The 11290-nt window shown below is 39.5% G+C and overlaps 1 protein-coding gene across 2 annotated transcripts in view; it reads left to right on the top strand.

Moving 5' to 3' along the window:
• The window catches only part of STK33 (serine/threonine kinase 33), a 190546-nt gene that overhangs the window by 1283 nt on the left and 177973 nt on the right, over positions 1-11290 (top strand). Inside the window, exon 2 of one of the 2 annotated variants that reach the window (XM_006162901.2) lies at positions 2285-2502. The exons of the other annotated variant lie outside the window; for it this stretch is intronic. The gene's annotated coding sequence lies outside the window, so the exon portion shown is untranslated. The remainder of the gene's footprint in view (positions 1-2284; positions 2503-11290) is intronic. 2 annotated transcript variants of the gene reach the window in all.

The raw sequence follows: 11290 nt of genomic DNA, 5'->3' as shown, positions 1-11290 counted from the left end.
TCCCTAAAGGTATTCATCCTGTGCCTAAAGGTATTCCCATCTGTTCTTTGCACTGTAGAAGGAGTAATCTTTTTAAAATTAAAACTTGATTATGCTTTGTGTCTCCCCTCATATCTTCTTCCCCCAAGCACCCTACTCTCATCATGGATTCTCATTATGCCTGGGTAAAAGATACAGCTCTGATGAGGCCTAAATGTTGGGTGACCATATTACATTATCACCCAGACCAAGATTTGTTGTTGACGACAGGGTGTCTATATGGCCATCCTCCTCCTTCACCCTTCTAGCTGGTATTACATACACGTGCCACTATGCCCAGCTACCTACCTACCTACCTATTTATTTATTTATTTATAGGCAAGGTCTTGCTTTGTCGTCCAGACCAGCTGGAAGTCATGACCTCCTGCCTAACTCATGATCTCCTCTGGGGTCACTGGGCTTACAGGTGCATGCCCCTGTACATGGCTTCTAAGTTGGACCAGAAATCCATAGTTGAACTATGTTTAACTTTGATTTAACAGACACATGAATGAAAAATTATTCGTGGATCATGTATATGGTAATGTCTTTGACTTGATTGATATGTACTGCGTTCATGCTGGGAAAAACCATTTTGTATCCTGTAAAGATGTATAGAAATTAAATGTAAATTTTATAAGGTAAAAAAAAAAAAATCTTTGAAAATAGAGTATAACACTTCAAGTTTTAAGAGTCTCCGGTGTAGTCCCAGCCTGTGGAACAGAGCATCTGAGCATTGTGTCTCACCATGCTGGGCCTAGACCAAGATATTTTTGAGACTAAGAGTCTTTATTATTTATCTTGGGACATAAGGCTTAACCTGGGACTGGCCCTCAGGCAAACTGTGGCAAATGGTTGCAATGGCTCATTAGCAGTCATTTGTCAGCATTTCTTCTGTTACTGTAAAGTTACCTCAGGTTAGGTTTTGCCAACAGATAAATTTGCCACCAGTTGATGGAAGCATTTAGTTTTCAGGGATTTTTCTGTTTTACAGGTTCAGGTAAGGATGTGTGAATCTCTCAGTGAAACCTTGAGCCAATCACTTGTGTTCTTTGTGCATCAGATTCCTCACCTATAAAATGGAAATGATACCAGCATCTAACTACTTCACTGGTTCCATGTCATGTTGTTTTGAGAAATAAATAAGTTAGTACTTGTTAACTGCTTAGAGCAGTTAATGGTCCTTGGTGTTATAAAAGGGTTAGTTCATATCATTTTAATGTCTGTATTTATAATAACCCACACTATGGATGAAACATTTATTTGCAGTTGACTTATTGCTGAATATTTATACTTTAAATACAAAATGTAGTGATGAAGAATGGCTTTATACTTAAATCTTTTCATTACATTTTTAATTACTTAAGGTTAATTCTTTTTTTTTTTTTTGGAGAGGTTTTTGCCATAGGGCACGTGTGCTTGCCAGAAAGACAGAGAGGGACAGAGAGACAGAAAGCGAGAAATCACCCCATGGGGGGATGGCCACCCCGCAATCCCTTCTCCTCCATTCTCCCCTTGGGATCTTGGGCACACATACACACGCATCCAGTGTGAGTTTAAGCACTGGGTCCGGGACTTGAACCGCGCTTGACTACATGGGAGTCAAGTGACATAGCTATTATGCCAATTGCTGGTCCATTTAAGGTTAATTCTTAAAAATGAAATGATAGAGTCAAAGGGCAGGAATATTGAGAATGTTCTTGAAACATATTGCCACAATACTCTTTAGGAAGATTATGTCAATTTACAATCACACCATTTCATTTTTTTAAAGAGTGATATTTGCTATAGGGCATGTGTGCTCACCAGAGAGAGAGAAATTCCCCCCCACCCCCACCCCAGCAGGGGTGGCCATGCCAAAATCTGCTCTCCATTCTCCTCTTAAGATCTTGGGAACGCATACACATACAGTTAGCATTAGTTTTAAGCCACCAGGCCCGGGACTCGAACTGCGGTAGACTATGTGGGAATCCAGTGACGTAACCTTTACACCGTCTGCTGGTCCCTATTGCCGTAAGTTTTATGACACCATGTTTATTATTATTTAAAACAGAATGTTTGCTAATTTCACTTATAAGAATGGCACCTCCTTATTTTAACTCAATTCTGTCATTATTAACATGTTTAAGTGTTAAAAAAAATCTTCCTGTTTGCTGTTAGCTGTTTCTTTTTTGTGAATTGCCAGCACAATCTCTTTGCTGGCTTTTCTTTTTGAATCTCAGCTTTTCTTATGAGCTTTTAATTGTTTGATTTCTGTCTTCTCCAGTCCAGGCAGGAGCCAGCGTGCTGGGCTTTGGCTGGAATTAGTTGGATAAGGTATCCTTGGAGCCTGGGGCGAGTTGTTACTTGCCTGCAGGCTACAGAGCAAGGAAGAAAACAGTGTTTCAGAGGCTGATCTTGGAGAAGGTCTGGAGTCAAGACCACGCTGGCTGGCTGTTTATCTGAACCTTCTGTAAAACAGGACTTGGAAGAAAGGGCATCCAGGTAGGGGGCAAAGGACCATGGCAGACAATGAGAGGCAGAGTGATCCTCAAAACTGGCAGAGGGAAGCTGTAACCTCTTTTTTGTAGGGACTCTACAGTTTCTTGTATGGAGGAAGAGGAGAATGCTGGGGACACTGTCTTGGTCACACAGAGATTTCTGTGAACTCTTGATGGTGTAGGAATATTAACCCTTTGCTTGTCACATGGGGCGTTTCCCCTACCATTGCCTTTTCATTTAACTTACAGCTTTTTGTTTTGTTTTGTTTTTTAAGTGATTGAGTATATATGCATGTGTGTGTGAGGTTGATGGTGGTGGTGGGGAACAGAGAGAGGCAGGAAGAGGGGGAAGGAAGCACCCTCAACAGGGTCTGATCATGCCACAATCTCCTCTCCTCAGCCCTTCAGCTCCTTGGGATCTTAGCACATTCACTAACATGATTTCAGGCCAGCCCAGGTGTCCACGAGTCAGCCGTGTGACTTCCTGCACTGGTCTTGTATGCTGCAGGCTGCACCACTCAGACTGGGCCTACTTCTGATGGCCTTTGATTGATAGAAATTAAAACAACTTTATGTTGCCTGTTTACTTATTCTTTCCTTTATGATTCATTACTTTTATACTTAGCAAGTTCTTTCCATGCAGACACCAATTAGTTATCTACATTTTCTTTAAAAATGTTATTTTGTGAGGCCAGTGAACCAAGAGGTAATAAAAGTAAGTAAAAGAGCCATTGAATAGTGTGATTTCTAATAAAAAACAAAAACAAAAACAAAAAACAAAAACCTAAAAGATATCCAGGGTGATACTTGTGTTATCTTCTTGTCTCCTTGAAGACAGAAGAAAAGAACATATACTTGCTGCAAGGGGGATTGAAGAATGATTTTTCTGACACTGTTTGTTGCATGTTGTCAACTTGTAGAATATTATCCTTAGATACTTTAAGAAGTGTTCTTCTGAAGAGGAGCAGATGTGATCTCTAGAGATTTAAAATTTTTTTTATCCATTCGATCTAATAGAGTATTTCAAGCACTCACACTTGTTAGATAGTGAGAGATAATTTTCCTGTTTTAAAAAAGAGGCTTAAAAAGTAGCAAATGCAACATGTGAGTAATTGATGACTTTATTGGTATTGGTAAATTGTTATACTTTAGGATATGTTTCAAAAATAATTCTTTTGAAACACATTTCAAACATAATTCTTTTTTTTAAAAAAGAAAGAATTTCCATTCTGGGTTAGCCTGTGGCCTACTAGGGATCAAGGAAACTGGATCCCACGTGGGGCTGACCTTAGTTTGAGTCCCAGCCTATTGCGGGGTGCTTCCCCTCTCCCTCCTTCTTCATGGTGAGCACACATACCCTCTGGCAATTAACAAAAGAAAAAAATGAATTTCTTTCTGAACACTTAAAATGTATTAATTAGTGCTGATAATTGTATTCTGCTTAGATGTGTCTTAGGGTGTCAGAATGTGAAGAATGGACAACTTATTGTTAAACTGAATTAATATATCTTTGTTTATTTTGTAATTATTAGTCTTATTTATTATTATTTTAAATATAATATAGGGCATGTGCACTCACCAGAGAGGACAGACAAGGGAGAAAGCAAGCCGCCATGTCCAGGACGCGAACCACAGTTGACCATGTAGGAGTCCAGCACACAATCACCAAGCTGCCTGCTGGCCCCTTCTGAGTTTACGAACTAAAATAAATCATAGTGCACAAAAGAAACTAATTACCTCATAAATCCCTTCAGTTTTATTGAAGTTGTCTTACTTAAAAAAAAAAAGTTATAAGGAGAAGGGCAATAATTTTAATAATTAGAATGTCCTTTGTACATATAATGGACTAGTTATCCTTCTTAATAACCATTTACATACTAGTTCAGTATCAGTGAGGATGTAGTATTACACTAAGAATGAAGTAAAAGAGAATTTCTACTGATGAAAATAAGTATATTTACAAATTGTTACTGATTGCCTTATTTGAAAATTATTTAGCAAATGATATCAACCGTTATAAACATTCATCCCACAAATATTTCTTGGGTGCCTATCTGTTGTGCCAGACACAATCCTAGAAGTGTACCCTATCTTCACTTTTACATTGTATGTATAAAAAGTTTATTTGTAATTCAGTATTCTTTTTTTTTTTTTTTTTTGGAGAGATTTTCACTATAGGGCGCGTGCGCTCGCCAGACAGACAGAGAGAGACATTAGAGACAGAAAGCGAGAAATCACCCCCCAGGGGGGATGGTCACGCCGCAATCCCTTCTCCTCCATTCTCCTCTCGGGATCTTGGGCACGCACGCACACGCGCCCGGCGTGAGTTTTAAGCCACCGGGTCCGGGACGCGAACCGCGGTCGACTACGTGGGAGTCCAGAGACATAGCCATTACGCTAACTGCTGGTTCCCTAATTCAGTATTCTTAACATGAGCTGATGATTATTTGGAAAAACTGGTCATTTAGACTCACACATATCAATACAGGAACTTTTAAATAAAAACCCTCATAGAAAATGTTCAGCCAGGTTGACATATTGGTAATTGGAAGTTCTATTCTGCTGCTTTGTCCTTTTCACAGTGCATGCTTATCTGCAGTGACAGAGCTTATTGGGAAATAATCCATTTACCACTTACCAAAGACAGTGCATCTGAGGCTCAGGTTCTTTCAAGTTTGAATTCTTTCTTATACTTGAGAATCCTTTCAAGTTTATTTGCTGTTAGCAAATCTAATCTAGAGACTCTTCTATCTACTCTAGAGAACTCAGCTTCCAACCAGTTGAGATATTGGGAAGAAAACAAATATGAGAAAAAAAAACTCATGAAAAATGCGTATTATAGAAGACTTCAAAAATTTTTTACACTGGGAAAACTCATAACTTAATCCCATCTTTCCACGAACTTTTTGAAGTCTCCACATGCTTGTCTTTGGATATTTTTCATGGAAATTTAGTTAATTTTTCTCTCACTGCTCTTCATTTTGGTGTTCAGTTTATAACACTAACTTTCAATATTTTTTGTACTTGTTATTATGAAAATAAAAACCGATGTCTAGTAGTGACTCTTAAGTTAATGTCTTATTCAGTTTTCTGTCATGTCTTTTGATGGTACATGTGTTATGATATGTACATTTAGTTTCTTTTTATAGTTGCACCTCACTTTTTAAATTGAGGCATAATTTACATATTACAAAAGTATACAATTAATTTTAGGTGTATTCACAAAGTTGTGCAGCCATCACACCTATCTATTTTCAGAGTATTTCATCACTCCAATAAAAGCAGCTCCACACCCATTATCAATCACCTGTTCTCCCCTCCTCTAGTTCCTGGCAAACATGAATCTACTTCTTCTCTAGATTTGCCTGTTATCAACATTTCATATAAATGAGATCATGTAATATGTGGCCTTTTGCATCTGGCTTAAAATTTTGCCAGAGGGTGCTTGTGCTTGAGAGAGAAGAGAGAAGTGAGAGGAGCGAGGAGAGAGAGACCGATATGTTGTCATCCCATTAGGTGCCATCATCCTAGACAGAGGACATTACAAGCAAAGGAACATTCCATATTGCTAGCAGAACATTGGCCCTACATTTATATGTAGACTCACAATTTGTTAAATTAGTGCTATGGACTGAATGATTATGATCTCTCAAAATTCTTATGTTGAAGCCTACATCCCAGTGTGATGGTACATACTTGAGACTTTTGAGAGATAATTAGATGGGGTCTTTGGGAAGTAACTAGGTCACGAGGAGCGGTCCTCATGAATGGTATTGGTGCCCAGATAAGAGCATGGAAAGACCAGAGCTCTCTTTATTCTTCACCAAGCGAGACCACAGCAAGAAGACTGCTATCTACAAACTAGGAAGCAGGCCCTTACCGGATGGGATCTGCTGGCGCCTTGGCCTTTGACTTTGCAGTCTTCAGAACTGTGAGAAATCAGTTTGTTGTTGAAGCCGCCCAGTCTGATATTCTTTTAGAGCAGACTGAGCTAGGACAATTGGCCTGTGAGGAGTGTGAGCTTCAGGGCTGCTCTCTAACATAAGACCCAAACATCCTGTTTGTACCTTCCACCGAGATCCTGCCCTCTGGGATCATGATCCAATTGAGCTTGTCTGGTTCAGAACTCCTTTTTAGAGTAGGCTGGAAGGGAGGGGAGCCTTATACTCCCAGAAGTTTCAGTGTTCAACTGGGAAAAGCTTGACATTGGGGTCTGGCACATCTGCGTTCAAGTTTTGGCCTTGTGTCTCTAGCTTTAGTTCCTTTACCTATAGTATGGTGCTTATAATTCCAATTTCCTAGGATTATTATGAAAAACAAACAAAATATGAAGTGTCTAATGAGTTTTCCACTGTTTTTTCATATTTATACACTTGATTAATTCAGTTTTTATTGATCACTTGTGTTTCAGACACAGTTCTCTACGTCACAAATCACTGGGGTAGAGGTGACAAATACCATGACACAGAGCCTGGCACTTGGTTGTCACTTCACACATCCTCACTTCTCTCATTTGCTTCATTCACTTACTAAGGTAGCCAGATCCTGTGCTAGGTTTTTGTAGTATAAAGATAAAAAGGTGCAATCCACGTAGAGCTCAATCTGTGGTGAAGGGAAACAAGCCAAGGAGTTGTGTCCTGTGAGAGGTGTGTAACAGTCTCCTGGCCTGCTGCTATGGGAGCTGCGTGGAGCACTTGTGTGTCTGCTTGGGAAAGTTGGGGAAGGATGAACAAAAGGAGAAAGGAATCTGCGGCAGCGGAACAGCAGGTACATAGGTCTTTGAGGAAGTGGATGTCCAGGGGAGCAGTGGGCGACAGTGACTGGACAGGCGAGGGGTGCCAGCTTACAAAGAGCCTGTTATGCCAGACTGGGATTTGAAGTCAGTTTTGATGGAGAAGATGGGAAGACAATTTGTAGTTAAGAATTAACATCTGGGTTGGCTTTATTCTTATTTTAAGTCTACCTTTAAAAAAAAAATCCTTTTCTTTGCCTGTAGCATTTCCCAAAATGTTTGTTATTTTGGACTTTTGCCTTCCTGATTCTCTTCATATGGCATCCTGATACCTTAATATTATCCTAAGTGGGACCAGCAGATGGCGTAATGGTTACATTGCTGGACACCCATGTAGTTGACCATGGTTGGAGTCCCAGACCTGGTGGCTTAAAACATGCCAGGCGCATGCGTGTGTGTCCAAAATCCTGAGAGGAGAATGGAAGAGAGGGGATTGCAGCATGGCCATCCCCGCAGGGGTGATTTCTCATTTTCTTTCTCTGTCTCTCTGGTGAGCACATGTGCCCTATAGCAAAAATCTGTCTCAAAAGCCCCCACAAAAACAAAAACAAAAACAAAATCATCCTAAATTACTTGTCTTATTTATGTTAGAGCTATGACCATTTAGCTTACAGAGACATTCCCCTGTGGTCATATGCTTTATCTGAAAGGATACCTTTCCTGTTCGCCATAGAGCTTAGTCAGTAACTGAAAGAACCTGTCAGGCTGGCTGAGACCTGGTGGAGGGAGAACTTTTGGGGAAGGCAAGGTAGATGGGGGAAGGCCCCTGAATTGGAGGTTTACCCTCTGGTGCTTCTAATGTTGGTGTAGTCATAGCCTCCCTTCTGCTCTCCCATAGTCACTCACTGATTGGCCTGGCTCCAAGGCTGTGTTCCTCAGGTCTCTCATCCCTCCTGTACAGAGTAACTGAGGATTGAGGAGTGGCCCAGCACCTCAGGAGTTGCAGTCTTGGTAGGGCAGCTGACCTCCAGGTATCTAGTTATTTATGTATCCCTTCAGAACAGCCTGAGCTGGCCCTTCAGGCATGAAAGAAGATGTCTGAAGTTCCAGTGGTTACTTATGTAGGACTTTGTTGTGGAATCCTCCTGACATTATGGAATCATTGAAGGAACTGGCCTTGAAAAGAAGCAATCTTCTTTTTAGAGGTGGGAAGGGAGGGTATGGTCGCTGTTTTCAGATATTCAAAGGCTTGTTCATATATAGTAGACAAAGTCCCACATTTTGGTCTTGAGTTCTGGGCTTGCCACTTAACTATCAATAGCTTTTTTTCTTTTCTTTTTTTCATCTGTATTCTTTTCAGCCTAAAATAATTCCATGATTTAATAAATGTAATAGGTGGTGACTGTACTGATTAGATCTGGATTCTTGAGGCAGATTGAATGACAGCATTTTAGTTTTTTGAACTCAGCCGCAAGTGAATTGGAACTGTAATAGCCGTATTTATTATATTCAGAATTGAATGAGTTATTAATAAGCCATTCCCTAGTCCCATATTATCTCTGTTTCACAGACTAATTTTTTTAAATAGGGTATCTTTAATTGTATCAAATGTTTCATTCCTAGAATGCTTAAAACGTCTGATTGCTATAATCTCCAGGGAAACTAAACAGTCTTAATTACATCTAGTATTTTTTTTATTTCATTTGATTCTTTGAATAAGATTAAAAGTAATTTATTTTAAAGGATGTCACTGCTCTCTGTAACTATGATTATTGTAGAGTTAGAAAGTTTCGGGCATTACCATTATCTTAGATAATTTAAGGTGTAGACTAACATATAGTGTGGTTAACTTCTTTCTGAATGAATGACTTGATGACATTATTCTTACTACCCTCCCCCCATTTTTGTTATCATTGTCTTTAGATAGCATTGACTTAAATTTGCCATTCATTCAGTCATTTCCATGTGTCTGCCAAATCTTGCTCCCTAGGAAGTAGTGGGTTCTTGAGTTTGATTCTTTCCCAAATATCTATTTGCTAGTGAGCTAAGTTAATCAGAATTTATGAGTATAACTCTAGTTTTAGCTGCCATTTTTGGGTAGAGATACTAGCATTTTTTTCCCCCAAAGGGATGTGTGCCTGCCAGAGAGAGAGAGGGAAAGGAGAAAACACTCCCATGGAGAATGGTCACACTGCAGTTCCTTCTCCTCCATCTCCCCCTCCCTTCAGCATTTTAGACACATATGCACATGAGCCTAGCATATTTCTCAAGCTGCTGGTTCTGGGACTCAAGCTGTGTCATTGGCCGTGTGGGATCTGGCTGTCTTAACCATCATACCACTGACCCAGTCCAAAGGTGCTATCAATTTAATTCCACCTATGGAGTGAAAGGAATAGGTGAGGCTCTTTAAATGATATGAAAGATAGCTAAGGGTGTTGGGGGTGTAAAAAAGATGGTTAGCCTCGAGGAAATGTGACCAAATGGGACACATACTCATTTTCTTCATATGTAGTAAGCAGAGACCTGTTAAAGAAGGAGTAGGCACATCTGTAAGGACTTAACTAGGCAGGGCATATAGGAAGATTTACCAGGAGGTAATTTTTGGCCCAGCATGAGGACAACATTCTGTCATTGGTGTCCAGTGAAATTAGCTTCTTGAAGAAAGTAAGGAATAACTCCCTGTCACTGGAAAACTTAAACAGTGTCCATGTCACCATCCGTCAAATCTTCCGTGAAAGAAATTCCACACTGTACCGGATGTCTGCAGATACCCTTTCCAGTTCTTCGAGTCTGTGGTTGCCTTTCTGCTGTGGTGTGGCTACTTTCTAGGTTTTCCTTTAGTGATGTATACAGGTGGTTGCCTTTCTGCTGTGGTGTGGCTACTTCTTTCTAGGTTTTCCTTTAGTGATAAATACAACTGGTTTTACATTCCTGCACACACTGTAGCCCAGAAAGCTGTGACATGGTGAAAAGTGACCTAAATTTTTAAAATATAATTTGTAAAGTAGATGCATCCCACATGCACATATTTACTTACACACATGCACACACATTTACGTTACGAAATTGAGACTTATGCTTTTATAGTTTTGCGTTCTGTTGTTATGTTATAAAGTGATACCAAGCTATGTGCTGTAGCAATCTCTGAGTATCATAAGAAAATGTTTTTTGGGATTGGTTCAAGAAGGTGGATCCCACATGATGACCACAGTTTGAATCCTTTGGCCAGTAAGCCTGAAACATGCTAGATGTGTGCATGAATGCCCAGCAGGACTGAAGGAAGAGGATCTTGGCGTGACCACATCTTGTGGTGGGTCCTCCTCTCTCTGTTGTTCTGATGTATGTATATATCTATGTATGATAGAGCACACATGCTCTATCATGAATAAAGAAAAAGAAAAAATAATTTAAGTTTTATTTATAAAACCAGGTTTTAAGAAATACACCTCTGTTAAGTCTTTAATATAGAGCCCACATAGAACTTTTGTGAAAGTAGGAATTAAGAACTGGTGGTTTTATTATGAGATTATTTGAGAAAGATCTATAAATAAAATAGTATGGACATTCAATTAGTGTCTTAGATATTTAAAAGTAGGAAGTGGGAACACTATAGTCATTTTGGAAAATGTGTTTTCAGACTCACTCACTAATTGGGTTGTTGAGTGCTGTATTAGTGGTTTCAAATGGCATCACGACTCATTGCAGATCTGACCTGGGGTAATAGATGGAGAGGAAAAATGAAATCCGTCTTCCTGAAGAACTACTGGTTATATGAGAGGATTAAATCTGATTTTAAAATAAAGCATTAAGTGCAAACCACTAAGAGTTCAAAAAATACTTATAGGTCCCATGAAATAAGATTTAGTGCATTTAGCTTTAGAACAGTTTGCTCATTGTGGATGAAATGCCTTTAAATTGATGTAAGTTATCATGCCAATAAATTAATAAAATAGGGGAAGTTACATATCTTCCTTTTCAAATGGATTCATCCTTTAGGGACAGAGAGTTCTCTTTGAGGATACATTTTCTTCTAAAATGGGAAGGTTCCTACTGTTTGGTC

The sequence above is a fragment of the Tupaia chinensis genome, unplaced genomic scaffold, assembly GCF_000334495.1.
Source record: "Tupaia chinensis unplaced genomic scaffold, TupChi_1.0 Scaffold141165_1, whole genome shotgun sequence".
Classification (NCBI taxonomy): Eukaryota; Metazoa; Chordata; class Mammalia; order Scandentia; family Tupaiidae; genus Tupaia; species Tupaia belangeri.
Note: the sequence above shows the minus strand (reverse complement) of the source record. Positions and strands in the feature narration are given on the sequence as shown.